The sequence below is a fragment of the Hibiscus syriacus genome, unplaced genomic scaffold, assembly GCF_006381635.1.
Source record: "Hibiscus syriacus cultivar Baekdansim isolate YM2019G1 unplaced genomic scaffold, ASM638163v2 tig00111403_pilon, whole genome shotgun sequence".
Classification (NCBI taxonomy): Eukaryota; Viridiplantae; Streptophyta; class Magnoliopsida; order Malvales; family Malvaceae; genus Hibiscus; species Hibiscus syriacus.
The window spans coordinates 214,568-232,307 of NW_024063083.1; positions in this window are offsets into that span (position 1 = coordinate 214,568).

Sequence of the window (17,740 nt, forward strand, 5' to 3'; positions counted from 1 at the left end):
CCTTTTGTGATGGAATCGAACGAGATGTCGATGCTGATCTACCTCCTTCTGTGATAGAATCGAGCAAAAAGTTGAGGCTGATCCAACTCCTTCTGCGATGGATTTGAGCGAAAATAAAAATGTCGATCCACCTACTTCTGTGATGGAATCGAATTAGATGTCGATGTTGATCTACCTCATTCTGTGATAGAATCGAGCAAAAAGTTGACGCTGATCCAACTCCTTCTGCGATGGATTTGAGCGAGAAAAAAAATATCGATCCACCTCCTTCTGTGATGGAATCGAACGAGATGTCGATGCTGATCTACCTTATTTTGTGATAGAATCGAGCAAAAAGTTTAACAAACTCTTCATTACGAATTCTCTACCGAAAATATTTATCTTCTCTTCAAGGTTTTTGAATTGACTGCAGTCCATTAAAGATATGGATTGATTCTCTGCGGAAGTTGTGAAATGAATCTTTCGTTGATTCTCTGAGTTCCTGTTATGTTTTCAAAACTTTATGTAAATGTATGCATATGCTCCTATTCAATGAATGCATGAGTATACATGATGTGTTCTTTGGGTTTTTAGGGTTTCGTAAGCCTTTATTTTCCTATTTTATCACTGTCGAATCCCTGTCTTTGTCGACTCTGTGTTTTTCAGGCTGCTGTCATTTCTTATTTCGCCCTTTCATTAATCCTTTACTTTAATTAGTGCAAATATTGACCCAAATAGACGACCTCGGATTCCCTTTATTTTACAGGTCAATTAAAAGTAATACAGAGAAATTTATGGAATTTGTATTATGCTAAGTTACTTGTGGCACACATAAAAAATGAGTTGAAGATTGAAATAACACTAATGAAATTTATTGACAAAAGATAAGTTTTATACAAAGTCATGGAAATCAACAAAAAAAACTCTGGAAACTGCACCAATTTGCACAATTTGACACCCCGAGGTGGTCCTCTGTGAAGTCCTTCATGAACTACTATTATCTCGAGGGGTTTACTTGCCAGATGCTTCATATCAAAATTCCTTTAAGTCGCCCTTTTCGGGTTTTCGACTCAAATCCTCCTTTGGTTTCAAAGTGCCCTTTACGGGTTTTCACCTCGAACCTCTCCTCTCCTTTTTTTCTTTCCTTTTTCTTTTTTTTCTTTTTCTTTTTCTTTTCAGGCGTAGTATTTCTTGACAGAGTCTAAATTTATAGGGTTTTTCAGTACCCTTCCATCCATCTCCACCAAAATTATCGCTCCCAAGAGAAGGCCTTTTTGACAACATAGGACCCCTCCCAATTAGGCATCCATTTTCCGCGGAAATCCTTCTGGATAGGCAAAATCTTTTTCATTACTAGATCTCCCTCTTTGAACTCTCTTGGGCGTACCTTCTTGTCGTGGGCTCTCATCATCCTCTTTTGATACATTTGTCCATGACATATAGCATTCAACATTTTCTCTTCAATAAGATTCAGTTGATCAAGGCGAGACTGAATCCATTATGCTTCATCCAACTCCACTTCTTTCAAGACTCGAAGTGATGGAATTTCAATCTCAATAGGTACGACTACCTATGTTCCATATACCAGAGAGAAATGTGTTGCCCCTATCGATGTTCGCACGGTCGTTCTATACCCATAAAGGGCAAAAGGTAATTTCTCGTGCCAATCTTTGTAAGTTTCTGTAGTCTTCGTAATGATCCTTTTGATGTTCTTGTTTGCTGCCTCTACCGCCCCATTCATTTTCGGGCGATAAGTAACAGAGTTGGCATGCTTTATCTTGAACTGCGAACAAAGTTCATCCATCATCTTGTTTTTCAGATTAGTAGCATTGTCTGCGATGATTCTTTCTGGCAATCCATATCGACATATTATTTCCCTCTTTATGAATCTACAAACTGTAGATCTCGTGATACTGGAATAGGAAGCGACCTCTACCCATTTTGTGAAGTAATCAATTGCTACTAAAAGGAATCGATGCCCATTTGAAGCTTTTGGCGTGATTGCCCCAATGACGTCCATACCCTACATAGAGAACGGCCAGGGTGAGCTCATGATGTGCAAAGGTGAAGGTGGTGCTTGGATTTTATCCGCATATATCTGGCATTTATGGCATCTTCTCATGTAATTGACGTAATCCGTATGTATTGTGGCCCAATAGTATCCATATCTCATAATTTTTCTGGCCATGGACAAACCATTCGTATGTGTTTCGCACGTTCCGCCATGTACTTCTTCCATCACATTCTTTTCTTCTTTGGCATTTACACATCTCAGTAAAACTTGGTCACTGCCCCTTCTATACAGGATTTCCCCATCAAGGAAGTACCTGGCTGCCATTCTTCTGATGGTTTTCTTGTCAATTTCAGATGCACCGGGAAGATAAGTCTGGTATCTCATATATTGTAGGATATCGTGGTACCATGGATGACCATCTATTTCTTCTTCTAGGTGATAACAGTAGGCTGGGGTCTCGTATACTTGCATTGTTATGGGCATCATGTCTGTTCTTTTATTAGCTTTAAACATTGCTGCTAAGGTAGCTAAAACGTCTACCATTTGATTGTCCTATCGGGGGAGATATCTGAACGTGATATCCTCAAATTCTTTTAGTAATTCGAGGATTAAATTCCTGTATTCGACTAGCTTTGAGTCTTTCGTCTCCCATTCTCCCCTTAGTTGGTACACCACTAGCGAGGAATCTCCGTATACTTTGAGCGTTTTGATCTTTCTTTTAATGGCCGCTTTTAACCCCATAATGCAAGCTTCGTATTCGGCCATGTTATTGGTGCAAAAGAAATCTAATCTTCTTGTGAAAAGATAGTAAATCTCCTCTGGGGAAATCAACACTACCCCAATTCCATTTCCTAAAGCGTCAGAGGCACCATCAAAGTACAAAGTCCAAGATTTGTTGCCTTCAGAGCTTTCCTCCTCGGTAGAAATCCACATAGTTCAGAGACTCATAATCCTCCGAGGTACGACTTGCAAGAAAGTCGGCTATAACGCTCCATTTTATTGCCTTTTGACTCACATAGACAATATCAAACTCAGATAACAATATCTGCCATCTAGCCAATCTGCCTGTCACAGCAGGGGACTCTATCAAAAATTTCAACGGATCTATCCTTGATATTAACCATGTAGTATGGTATAACATATACTGTCTGAGTCTTCGAGTAGCCCAAACTAAGGCACCACACAACTTTTGAATTGGTGAGTATCGAGTCTCGTAATCGGTAAACTTCTTACTCAAGTAATAAATGGCTCTTTATTTTCTTCCTGATTCATCATGCTGCCCTAGTACACAACCCATTGAATTCTCGAAAACTGTCAAGTAGATAATTAATGGTCTGCCAGGTACTGGCGATACCAATATGGGGGCATTGGACATGTACCTTTTGATGACTTCCAAAGCCTCATGGCATTCGTCATTCCATACCTCAGGATTATTCTTCTTGAGCAATTTAAATACCGGATCACATTTATCAGTAAGCTGAGAAATAAATCGCGATATATAATTTAACCTTCCTAGAAATCCTCGAACTTCTTTCTATGTGCGTGGTGCGGGAAGGTCTTGAATTGCCTTAACCTTATCCGAATCAATCTCGATTCCTTTATGGCTTTAATTGGTACTTCCTTAATCGTTGGAATAACTTTCTCAAATTTTGTACATGCTCTTCTTCCGTTATGGACTTGGTAATCTTGTCATCCACGTATACTTCTATCTCCTTATGCATCATGTCGTGGAAGAGAGTCACCATGGTTCTTTGATAGGTTGCCCCAGCATTCTTCAACCCGAATGTCATTACTTTATAGCATAAAGTTCCCCACATGGTTATAAATGTCATTTTCTATATGTCTTTAGGGTTTATTTTAATCTGATTATACCATGAGAAGCCATCCATGAAGGAAAACCATGAATGCCCCGCAGTGTTATCCACCAGGGTGTCTATATAAGGTAAGAGAAAATTGTCATTTGGGCTAGCCTTGTTAAGGTCTCGATAATCTACGCACATGCGGACCTTCCCATCTTTCTTAGGTACCAGTACTATATTGGCTACCCACTGAGGATATTTTACCTCCTGAAGAAAACCTGCATCAATCTGTTTCGATACATCTTCCTTAATCTTTAATAACATCTCTAGTTTCATCCTTCTGAGTTTTTGTTGGACGGGTTTGCATTCTGGCTTGATGGGCAACATGTAGACTACTATATCAGTACTTAGCCCTGGCATATCTTGATACGACCAAGCAAAGACATCTTTGAACTCCTGGAGCAAACTTATCAACTCTAGCTTTATTTCTACGGATAGAGTAGTGACAATCTTTATTTCTCTCTGTACCTCCACGGTCCCCAAGTCTACAAGTTCTACTTCTTCCTTGTGGGGTAGGATATGTTTCTCATCTCTTTCCACCAATCTTAATATCTCACTAGGGACTTCACAGTCTTTTTCATGTTCACATTCATTGACTTCTTCCAAACATGGTGGTCGCTCGAAATTTGTCTTGTAACTGGCCTTAGGAATAATTATGCTAGTATTATTGCGATATCTACATGAAATTTGACTCGGATATATTGGAGAGTAAAGAAATAAAGAATATTATGTAATGAAAAAATGAAGAATTTGGAGATTTGGAGAATAAATAATATGATATGAAGAACATTATGAAATAATGTGAATAATGAAAATGATTGTTATTTAAGGAAAATATCTTTTATTGATTGATGGGATAAGCGTGAAGTTTTACAAAAAGTCCAACATATATTTTTTAGATGCTAATACAAATTATTTCTGGGCATTACTTTGGATTGACCCTAAAAACTTTGGTTGTCCAATTGTCGAGCTTTTCACCAGGTAAGCACGGACGGATTCCAGCTAGAAACTTCCCGGGTTAGTTGCCCCCATAAATCATATTGATTGACAGTCCTTTCAGAGCTTTGCCTGTCATCTCAGTTTCGATGGCGCTAGTCAGCTGTTGTTCTGCGTTGTACACTTCTCCAAATTTGAAAGAGCTCTTCAGGGGAGGAAATGACATGCGTTATCCTGAGACATCCTCTCCTCTCAGTCTGGCCTTTCTCGCCTCATTCTTTTTCTTCATTTCTTGACACCGCTGCTGGAAGGTGGGCTTAAATCCGAGCCCGAAACGGTCCTTCTTCCACTCAACAGTTATGGGTCGTACATGCCCCTGCAGCTCTTTTCCCAGTCCTTTACCGATCTTTGCTCCTCTTCCTAGGGTTTGTCTCACTGTCATATTAGTACAATTCGACAGTGTGGGTCGTGGAATTCTACTACCTTCAACCACATAGGTTATATTGATGAATTCCAAAGCCCTGAATGAGCACTCAAAGGCATCCTCATTGATGTCGATATACGGGGTCTCAGACGTTACAAAAGCTATGATTTCTTGTTCGGCCCCAATACTAACCAATCTTCCATCAATTACGAACTTCAGCTTTTGATGCAGGGATGAAGGAACTGCCCCTGCCGCATGGATCCAAGGTCTCCCTAACAAACAGTTGTATGTCGGGTGGATATCAATTATCACAAAATCAACATTGTAAATAGCAGGCCCGATCATTAAGGGTATTTCTATCTTCCCATCACGTCCTTCTGGGTTCCGTCGAATGCCCTGACGATGTTATGATACGCTCTCATGTGTGAGCTATCAATGGGCATCCTTTGCAGTGTAGCTAAGGGCATTACATTCAGTGCTGACCCATTATCTATAAGAACCCCTGGAAGGACATGACAGTGGCAGTGCACAGTGATAATTAAAGCCTTAATGTATCCCATCCCTCCTTCCGGGATCTCATCATCAGTGAAGGTAATATAGTTGTCAGCAGCTATGTGACCCATAATTCGATCCAATTTATTCGTTGAGATATCCTCAGGAACAAACGTTTGGTTGAGTACTTTTAGCAAGACGTTTTGATGTACTTCGGAATTGATCAAAAGATCCAAGATTGAGATTTTTGCCTGTTGTTTGTGAAACTGCTCCACTATATTGTATTCACTGTGCTTAAGAAACCTAAAAAACTCACGACCTTGAGCTTTAGTCACAGGCTCGTTAATGATCGGTGTAGGTTCTTCATTGAAATTTTTTTGCATTACGACGGCTTCGGCTTTAGCTTTTCATTTGTCTACCTCGAGGGACGTTTCTGGTGAGTAGCATCTTCCGCTTCATGTGAAATATCCCACATCACTTACTTCTTCTGAGCTTGATTTATTTTCCTCGTTTGTTCTTTCAGACATCTTGGACCCCTCTGGTATTGATACATTGGTTGTATAGCTCCAAGGAACCAATCGGGTATCCTTGAATGGGAAGAGGAACGGAGTTGTAATCACCACCCTTGTAGTTGTTGACGATGATCTCTCTTATCCCGTATTAATTGTGATGACTATCGACTTTCTTGTCCCCGTCATTCTGCCCAAGCCATCCATCATACATATGCCTATTTCTCATGGTTTCTCTTCCTTACTGAAAGATTCCACTTCTCCACTATCCATCATTTTTTGAAGCAATTCTTGAAATTCAGTACAATTCTGGATATCATGGTCGTTAGTTTGGTGATGTTCACAGTATGTTTCTTGTTCCAATGACCTTGATTTGGGATTGCCGTTAATCATACCTGATGTACACAGCTGCTTGAACACCCAACAGAGGGGAGATTTGACTTCTTACACCTTTCTCTTGGTCGTTCTGATCTCTTCTTCTTCGACCATGTTGATTCCTTTCCCCCCATGAGTGGGTATAGGGTGAGTATTTACAGTTGGTGTTTTGAATTCCAAATCTCCAGTGTTGATAAGGTTTTGTACAACCTTCTTAAATTACGGGCAGTTCTCGATATCATGCCCAATAATCCCTGCGTGGTATTCACAGTGAGTATTGGCATTATACCGGTGAGGGTAAGGTGGTTGCATCGGAGTTAATTTGTAAGGGCGTATTAAATCCGTCTTCAAGAGCGAGACGTAGATTTCTGAATATGGTACTGGCACTGGTGAGAAAGTCGGTCTTGTATTCTCCCTTCTCTGTCTTTTATTTTCATGGGTGTTGGTCTTCTCCTTCTTAGGATGCGAAATCGTGACGCTGGCTGTGTAGTTCTTTCTATAAGTACTCGTTTGGTTCACTTCATTGTCTTTTTTCTTGAAATAGGGCTTCTTCGACCCATCACCTCCTTCAGTCTTGCCACTTTTAATGGCATTTTCCGATTAATTCTCCAGAAAGAACCAAGTCAGCAAAATTCTTAGTAGCATTTCCCAACATATGCCCCAAATATGGAGCCTTCAGCGTATTTACAAAGATAACAGTAGCCTCTTTTTTCAGCAACGAGGGTTGTACTTGTAAAGCAACATCGCGCCACCTTTGGGCGTACTGTCTGAAAGTTTCATTATGTCCCTTTTCCAAGTTCTGTAATGTCAATTTGTCAGGCACTAGTTCGGTGACGTGGCGATACTAATCATAAAATGCTCGAACCAAGTCTCTCCATGACTTGATCTGGGATCTAGTCAATTGATTGTACCATTTAATTGTTGATCCTGTTAGGCTGTCCTGGAAAAAATGTATCAATAGTTTCTCATTTTCAGTATACCTTGCCATTCTTCTGCAGAACATCATGAGGTGAGCTGATGGGCAAGTAGTTTCATCATACTTTTCAAAGTCTGGTGCTTTGAACTTCGGGGGTAGAATCAGGTCGGGGACCAAACTTAGCTCTCTAGCATCCATTCCATAGAATGACTCTACTTCTACTGATCTCATTCTTTCCTCCAGGCTTTTCAACTGCTGGGTTATATCGCTGTTAACCCTACCTTTCTCCGAGACTTCCTGAAAATCAGGTGGTAACTCTTCTACGCCTGATTCAATGGGTCTTGCCCTAGCAGCCGGTGGGTAATTGGTTTGAAATACGGGCTCATTATGATTTTTCTGATTCGCTATGTAGACTCTCGGGCGAGCCTCTTGCACAGCTGGCGATCTAACTGAAATGTGCACTGGGATGAAACCGGGAGGATACGAAGGGTCGGGTGTAAACCCTGGTGGGTGCTAGGGGCCAGATGTAAACCCGACAGGATGCGATGCCATAGGTTCAAACCCTGGAGGATGCGAGAGATCCTGATCAGATGATTTTGGTTGGTTAACAATAGCTTTTCCACTTGTAGCGTGCTTCTTAAACATTTCTTCGATATTTTGTAGTAGGCCGTCTTGTGAACTTTCCATCATTGCTTCCATTTTACTTAATCTTTCTCTCATCTCTACTTTTGCTTGTTTGTGTTCTTGTTCAATTTGAGCTAATTTCTCCTCTATTTTCTTAGTTTTACGGGTATCGTATGGGTGCGAGGTGAATGCCAGGATAACTACAAATAATTGGAAATTATATTTTATTATTTGATGAATTTTAATGAATGAATGAATGAATTGTTATAATGCAATTATCAAGATTTCAAACATTCAGAAAAACGTAAGAAAATGCAAATGCAACCCGATATTGATTCCGAAATAACTTAGTTCATACAAAAAGTACTCAACAACACACCAAGTCTAAGCACTTAGGCAAATAGAATACATCCTCATTGAAATTAAACGTAGAATCTTGCCCTATCGCCTAATATCTTGAGCTCTATCATCAATCCCAGGATACGTCGCTCTTCTTCTGAATTTGGGATCACAAAAACTCTGAGAGCTGCCGCTTCTTCAGATATCTGGTAGACTTGACGAGCAACATCACGGGCTTGATTCACTGCTCTTTCCATTAATTTATGATGCCTCTAAATGGTGTCCTAAGCCTGCCGTAGCGCGGTTCTGAGCTCTGGATTGGTCGATGGTCGATTTTCTTCCAACTGTTAGATTCGTTGATGACCTCTCAGTATTGCAGCTTCTAGTTCAGCAATCTTAACTTTTAAAGCCTCATTCTTTTTCCTGGCTACGTCTTGTGCAGATGAGTAGATCAACCTTGTTTCTTCTAACTCTGTTATCCTTTTCTTCAATATCACATTTTCTTTTTGAAGACGGAGTACATCGCTGTGAAAAGTCTTATCCATACGAAGTAGCTGTGCTTCGAGCCGTTCAATCTGTGCCCGTCTCTGTGTCAATTCTTGGTTAGCCTCATCTCTTTGCTCTCTCAGTCTTTGAGCGTGCTGCAGGGCTCGCTTGTTTTCTTCTTGACCTCTTCTTGCGCTTCTTTCTACCCTATCAAGTTTTATTTTTAGGGTCTTAACAGTATGATGTAGACCTTGGGCTCTCATATTCTTCTCTAAGGCGAGAAAATCTTGACTTAGCGCATCAAAACTCTCTTGAACCTTCTCTTTGTCTTTGCCCAATTATTTTATCACTACATCCTTCTTAATCATCTCGAGCTCCCATATTGTCTTCTCATCTGAGAAGTTTCTCTGTACTTTTTCTCTTTCCAAATTCATCAGTCACATGTCCTCTTTTAACAATTCAGCCTCTATCGGAAGCCTCCTCAATCGCTCCTCTATAGTCAACTCATCTTCTAAATTTGGCTTTGGTGTATTGTTATTAATTCTCTGTGACCTCCAAACCTCATAGACTGGTGTGAATCCAGGCTCTATCATTTTAAAGTTCATACAGTGGGGTTTCTACCACGCTGTATAGATTTTTGAAATCCGCTATCAGTAAACTGGAGTAGAGAAAGAAAATTCTGCCTCCTTCAGGCCGTGCGTAGCTGGTACGAACTGTCAAGTACTGAACTGTCTGAGTACAATTAGTGGAGTATACCCGATTACTCCCCATAATCCGTGCAGCATCACAAAGCTATCGTTACCGCATCTGAAAAATATGTCCTCATTGGGTAACTAGTAAGCCTTCCAATCAATCTCAGTATTATTTACGTTACGGAGAGCTTCAACCCAATCTTTTCTCTTGCTATGCTCCGGGATTTGGTATTTGTCGAGGAAATCCACCAGAGGCAAAAAATTTGATTGATGTCTCTGAGCCCAGCCCTTCTCAACTATCCAGGAGTGGCTCCACCACCAAACTAGTAATAGTGAAGTACATCCAGTGAACTGACCTCCTCCCAATCGTCTACACTGGTTTAGTGACAGGAATGTTTCCGCAAGGATGGCTGGTGCGAGATTCTTTCTGGCAATAGTTTCGACGAAATCGATTAAGGCAATGTCAAAGTGATCCTCGTTCTTAGGGAAAATTACCAGGCCATATACTGCAAGTGCGAAGTGATCTCTTCTTCTTTTTGATGGAGTCTGCTCATAAATCAAACTCTTCAGCTGAGCCCAAGAGATCCCCTCATCACAAATGTACTCTTCGACCCACTCCTTGATGTTTCCCGTCAGTGTGATCATTTTGGTTATGAACCCCTTATGTCGAATTACCTTGGTGTAAATGGAATGTCTTCTAACATTCGGGATATTCAGCAAAGCCGTATACTCTTCCAAGGTAGGGGTCATATCTACTTTACCGAAAGTAAAACACCTATAAGCTGGATTCCAACACTCGGCTAAGGCTCGGATCACCACTGAATCTACTGGCACTCTTAGCAGCTCTACGATATCGCCAAATGTCTCTCTGGATATAGTCTTTTCGTTATCGTCCCATGTGGACCAGAATCTTGATAATTTTGCCCAGTGTGCCTGCTTGACTCGAATAATCACCTTCTCAGGCAAAACTGAATCTTCAGTACTAACAAGGTTGTCCCCGAACCGCATCTGCCCATATTTAGCCCAGGTCTGAACACTGATTGCATTCTCAGTCCCATCGGAAGTCATTGTTGCCTTAAGCTTTTTTATACTAACTAGGTAATCTGGGAATCAATATCATTTATGAAATGACATTATATGATAATGATACATGCAATCAAGAAAACAAAGCAAAAAGTTAGTGACATTAGAATAAATCACTAAGAATCGAGGAAAAATTAGTGAATATTTAAAAGATCGAATGTAAAATAATCATAGAAAATTAAGAATCCTAGTCTCATACGATCTAATTCTCCTAGGTTGACCACATGTCTCTAACGAGGTAGGCTTACTAAATTTTCTATATGAGGTTGGGTTCTAACAAAGGTTCCCAAGCCATCTTTACAACCTGCTAAGGTTGCCCCCCCGATTCTGGTCAGTTACAGACTTGCGAATCAGGTTCAACTCAGGAGATCACACCACTAAAAGCATACCTCGGATCCGATATCCGGATAGGCAACTTAGGGTGCTTTTCAAAGATACTATATCAGACCCACACAAGAAAGCCCAATGCTACTCGTGAGATGTGACGTTTCTCCCTACTTAGGTAAACCAGGATTGAGCTCGGGTTTAGAGCTATGATATGCAACAATCCTAAATATTCACAAAAATGTAAGCATTAACCAGAGTGAAATCTTTTTTTTTCTTTTTTGAAATAACATAATGAACAGTAAATTAAATAAGATCGAACTCGTAATTTCCAAAATAGTAAATATATGGTAACAAACTCGTGGCTCGACTCTCAATTTGTTTTAAAAACAAAAGTCCCCAGTGGAGTCGCCAAGCTGTCGACACCGTTTTTCGCCCGGGCGGGGAAAGACCGATACCGAATCGGGGTTTTCTTTTTTAAAATCATTTAAAAATGTGAGGAGTCGCCACCAATAATTTAAGGTGAGATTGGAACACCGTAAAAACCGGGTGATTTTAATAAAACATTTCATTTTAATAAAATAACAGGCTTTATGTATGCGAAAAATCCAAAAATCAGGTTCGAGAGTCAGTTACGCGTGGGGAAGGATTAGCACCCCCACAAGCGCCCAAAAATTGGTACCTAGTTGATTACCCTATATTTAAAATCAAAAATTTTGAGTTCGATCTTTATTTAATTTAAAAATCATTAAGGATGCAAAGTTTGAAAAAGATATTCGTTTATTGAGACCGATAACATTCGCCCTCGAGCGTAAATGCGGGAGATCAGTTATTGTGCCTAATAACTGAACATTGCCTCGTTTTTTTAAAAACATGATGTGGTTTTGAAAATGATGTCGACTTATTTAGGGAATTACCAGTAGTCACCCCCTGAGCGTGATCGCGAGAGATATATTATTAATTCCTTAATAAGTGAACAGTGCCTTAGATTTATAAAAAATAATACGATCAAGCAAAATTTTATTTAATCCTAATTATACTAAAAAAAAATTAAGGCTCTTTTCTAACCTACGGTGTCAAATTATGAAAATTAAAGAATCTAAGGGCTTAAATCTAAAATGTAGGCTCTAATATTAATCCTATTTAATTTTAATTAATTATTGAATCGAATAACTGAGATGGTCCCTCGAGCGTTTACGCGAGGGCCGACTCAAATTATCCCCTAAATTAAAAGACTAGTTTAAAATCTAAGATAAAATGGAGGCTCTATTTAACCTATTTAATTATGTCAATATTTAAAGTCTAATTGAAGTTCGGAAACTAAAAAATCAGAGAACTAAAATAACGGGCTCTAAAAGATTTAAAAATCTAAAGACCTAAATTGAACGTTTTTAAAGTGAAGGGATTAACCTACTTATTAAACTAAAATTTTTAGAAAATATTAATCATTAATTAATTTTAATTGAACAATTGATTCGAGTATTCGGGGGTATAATGCGAAAACTCGACTCGAATTGCCCCCTAATTAAACTACAATGTCATCCTAATTTCTGATTTTGATTCGAATATTAATCCTAATTAAAAATAAAATTACAAAATAAATTAATTAAATACTAAAATTAGACAAAATAATAAAAATTACAAATAATAAAGAAAATTAAAATACAAAGATCTAAATATAATAAAATTTAAATATAATGACTAAATTGCGAGAAAATAAAAGAAAGTAACTCAATAAAAATAAACAGGGACCAAAATGCAAGAAAATAAAATTCAGTAACTATATTAAGACTAATAAGTACTAAATCGAAATAAAATAAAAATACATGCCAAAATAAAAAATAAATTAAAATAAAAGATGTAGTGACCAAAGTGTAAAAACACTCTAAAATTAAAGGAACTGAAACAATAAATTTACTAGAAAAATAAAACATGCATAGAGAAATGGTTAAACATCAATTTCGGTCCTTACAGTGACTAAAATGTAAAAAAAGGGGAAAGTTAGAGGCATTTAAGATGTAATTTTACCATTAATCTAGCCTATATATATATCAACTTTTACTTTTTTTGTTTCATTTTTACCCAAAACACAAAAAAAAAGAAAAGGAAATAGCTCTTGAGAGCTCTATCAACCATTCAACCATCGGTAAACTTGCTCAACCCCCGACCATCGGCCGGCCGCCACTCCGGCCTCCGTACACGGTGGCTGGAAATTCTAAAATCGACTTAAATCGTCCCGAAACAATAGATCTACCCATTAGGAACCCTCATTGGGACTAAAACCACCAGATAAAGCCTTAAAGTACCCGAAAATACCCCGAAATCGCTCAATTTTCCCGGATTTCAACGACCTATGACGAGGCCCCATTTGGCTCAAGTAAGCCTCGATTCATACTTCTTTTATTTTCTTACTATAAAATACATATTATTTATGCTTTTTATTATTCGGAAATTAAACGAAAAAATCAAATATTATTGTTATTTCGAGAAAAATAAATAAATAAATTGAACGTTGTTGTTTCAAAATAAAGTATAAAAACTAAAAAACCACTACCTTGCAAAACTGCTTTCTATTTCTACTGGAAACAAAAAAAAAACGATCCCTTCATATTATTTTTCTTGGCTTTTATAGCCAAATGTTTACATAAAATAATCATAAAATATTACAAATGTTTCGGTGATTTTCCGCATGTCTCTGCAGGAATCAAGGGATGATGGGAGCAGATGAAGTGGGTAAACTGCATTTGACTTCTGATTTGAAAATTGGGGATTACATTATTATTATTATTATTATTATTATTATTATTATTATGAGACAAGCAATAAAAAGTGAATTTTTAAAATTTTATATATCGATGAATTTATAAAATTTTAAGGAGTAAAATTTTATTTTTAATATAAATTACATAAAAATTTAAAATAAATGAAAATTTCAATTTTTGAAAGGGTGATTGTTTTTACTTACCCTTCGATCTATCTCTGAAGAAATGAATTGCATTTTTAAGATAAATGTTAGAGTTTAAATTCACATTCTATAAGATAATATGAATATTCTTTACCATTAACATGAATAGATTGAGAGGATGGGTAAAGGCAGTGACTCTACCTAAAAAATTTTAATTTGTACATATTTTGTATATTCCTTTTGTTTATTCCTTTTGTTTATTATTTTAAAAATATGTTGTCGCTCCATAAAATTTTATAAGTATACATCTCTTTAAAATTATATAAATTTGTCTCCTAATATAAAATTATATAAATTTGTCTCTTAATATAAAATTTTGCTTGTTCCCTAATCATTTGATCAACTAATGGATCAATTACAATAATTTATATTACATTTAAGATAAATTATACCACTAATCACCTAATTATTGTCTCTTTATATTTTGATCGTTAATCTTTTAATTTTGTTAATTAAATTATATAATTATTTAAATTCATTAAACTAAGTAATTTATCATTAACATTTAATGGAGTAGGTAAGATTATTGTTATAAAAACTAATATAATTTGATCGTTAACAATTTATTTATATTGGGGTTCAAAGTACAAACCAAGTAATTGCAACCTAGGGAAACGAACAAAGGGCCAAAATCATAGCCTAGGCAAGCATTACCCGCTAGGGTAAACCCCATATTTGTTGTTAAATTGCAAACTCTTTTATGTATTTTTTTATAATTTTTTAATGTTTATATAAGAACTATATTAAAAATAAATTTATATTAAAAATTATTTAAAGAATCCAAAGTTACAAAAATAACTTAAATTACAAAAAAATTATAATTATAATATTAAAATTTTATCTTCAATTTTTTTAAAAGTATTTCTCATTAACTTTAAATTTAGAATCATTTAAAAATAATTGTGAAAAATAAAAAATAATTTAATTTAAAAATATAAAAGTTTTAAATTAATTTTTATTTTTAAATATTGGATTAGCTACAATTTAATATATATATATATATATATTAAATATAATTTATTTATTATAGTTGTTCTAATTATTTATTTATGCCATTAACATATATTAATGATATATATAATGTTGTAAGTATTGTATAAATATGTGATTTTCCTTGACAATTAGAGTGCTTTTACTCCAGGTAAGAGTCTTAAGTTTGAATCTCATCGATTCCTTTTTATTTTTGTTTTTATGTCATAATGTATCAAATATATAAGTACTTAGGACCAAATGTAGAATTATGTTAATTTTGTTAAATATCACATCACTATCTCCGTTAAATGTTAACGACAAATGACTTGATTTAATATATTCAAATAGTCACGTGATTGACAAAGTTAAAAGATCGGTGGTCAAAGTAAAAAAGGAAAATAATTAAGTGTCAAAGTGAAAAAGAAAAATAATTAAGTGTCAAAGTGAAAATGGACAATAGTTATAAAAAGTACAAGTAAATATACATTTTTGTATCAAATATTAAGACGAAATAAATTACTTAACTTCAAAAAAAAGTAAAAGTAAGATTTATCAAAACTTTTGATTTAAAATTGATATAATCTCGCTTAACCCCTCAAAAGAAAAGATCTAACTTTTATTGATAAATTATATTAGCCATTGCCCTTAAAAACGTTACTTTTAAGCAATATATATATGGAGAGTGTTGACTGTGGCTAAGCACATGCATCGCTAGCCTTTTGGTTATTCTTCCATTACAAGTTTATTGCTTTCATGTGTAATCTACTGGTAGATGTAACGTGCAAATTTGCAAACGAGTTGATAACAGAATGAAAATGATTTGGACCCACCAAACCAATTCCAATTCATGCTTCAGTGGTGCCAAGCCAAATACTTTTGACCTTGTCATGTGTATATATATTTGTAGGAGGTTCATTCAAAATATGGTTACTGGTAGGTAAATGAGCCAAAGATTATGTTTTTAATTACACGAGCTACACAGACTAATATTCATAACTTTCCTGAATAAAAGATTAATTGGGTGGTTTTTATTTTACAAATTTTAAATTTGTTTTTGTGTAAAGTGATTCTTAATAGAGACATTGAGATTTATTAAAAGAAAAAATCTAAACTTACAATGAATAGTTACAATTATAACCGTACATGAAACAAATGATTAGAATATATCCCTATAACCATTAACACGAGAAACTAGCCACTTCATACAATGGTCATATAAAAAATGTTAAAAATTCAACCAAAATACTCAAACAAACCACGAAAGATGAATAAAACTACTGATAAACTACATATCAGAGTCAAGCTATGTGAAAAACTATCAACGAAAGCAACCACCTATCCTAATACAAGTCGAGGGTTCAAAGCATGGAAGATCATCATGATAAGCATCATCTTGATCAGTTAAGGCGTCGTCAAATCCAACCATAATAAAATGTAAAAATGAAAAAAAAGGTCAAATAACAAAAAAACGTGTCAAAAAATAGAGGAAAACGTGTCAAAAGATAGAAGAAAATGTGTCTAAAAGCCAAAGTTATTGAAAACTAAGAATCAAAATAAAAATAAAGATATAACATAAAAAATAAGCAAAAAAAAATATTTACAATCAATAATCAACGTTATGGTTGGTGTCGTTGCTCGCCAAATAAAAATATAAAAATAAGAACTGAAAAAACATAGGAAAAAACTTAGGTGACCTAAAGTGATATTTGTTGATGAACATTATGTGAAATAGTGATTTATAGTGATAAGTATGATAAGTGTGGATTAAGAATTTGTGGTTCATCCCCTTCTAACGTGATAAAGAGTCGCGGGAGGAAGATAAAGGAATCTATCTTTTCTATTTATATATTAATGCCTTGAGGCCCAGGATAAGCAAGGAAATCATGTCTGTACAGTGTACTGGTCAAATCGATGTTCGTTGAAGCTCTATTGTTGGATCAACTAACTGTGAATAAGGCTTACAATTACAAGCAAGTTTTCCGTCAGACAATTGTACAGATCTTGATCTGGGTGTTGACTTTCTTGCACTCCATCACAAGTTTGAGTCACGAGACTAGTTTTGAGCTTGTTATAAACTAAGCGTCCTGATTGATTATATGGGATAAAAAAATAAATTTCCGTTCACCGTACCAATGTTGATACACAACATGTGAAGTGGTAGTTTATGGTGGTAAACACGATAGTTATAAATTAGAAATTTATGATTCACACCTTTTAGTATCGACAAAAAACAACAAGTGAGTAGGAAAATGATATTAAGAATAAAAAGTAAGCATCGTAAAGGCTCGTTAAGACGTGGATTGATACAAAGCCCAAATAATCATTAGGCCTTTTCCAGTTTTAGCTTAGGAGGAAGACAGTTTGGTCCATTCCATTATGATTTTGTATTAGGCTCTACCATTGCTTGAATTCCGTGATCATAATTTTCTTCAATAGTTTATTATGATTGTAAGATAATTTTTATCTATATAACTTTTTAATCTATTGATAATATATATTTTACAACTGTAATTGTTGAAAATTTTATGGGGAAGAACACTTATTTTTACTTTTGAGACCGTTGATTCATGACATTGGTAATACCATTAGATGATGCGAAATTTACAAATTAACAAAGGAAATAAGGCGATTAATGAGAAATAAACGTTATAATTTGTTTTCATCCCCGTACTATACTTGAATTTGGATTTTAAGCATGACACTTTAATTTGATATAAGCTGGTTTTCCTACTACATTATTATATTATTAGA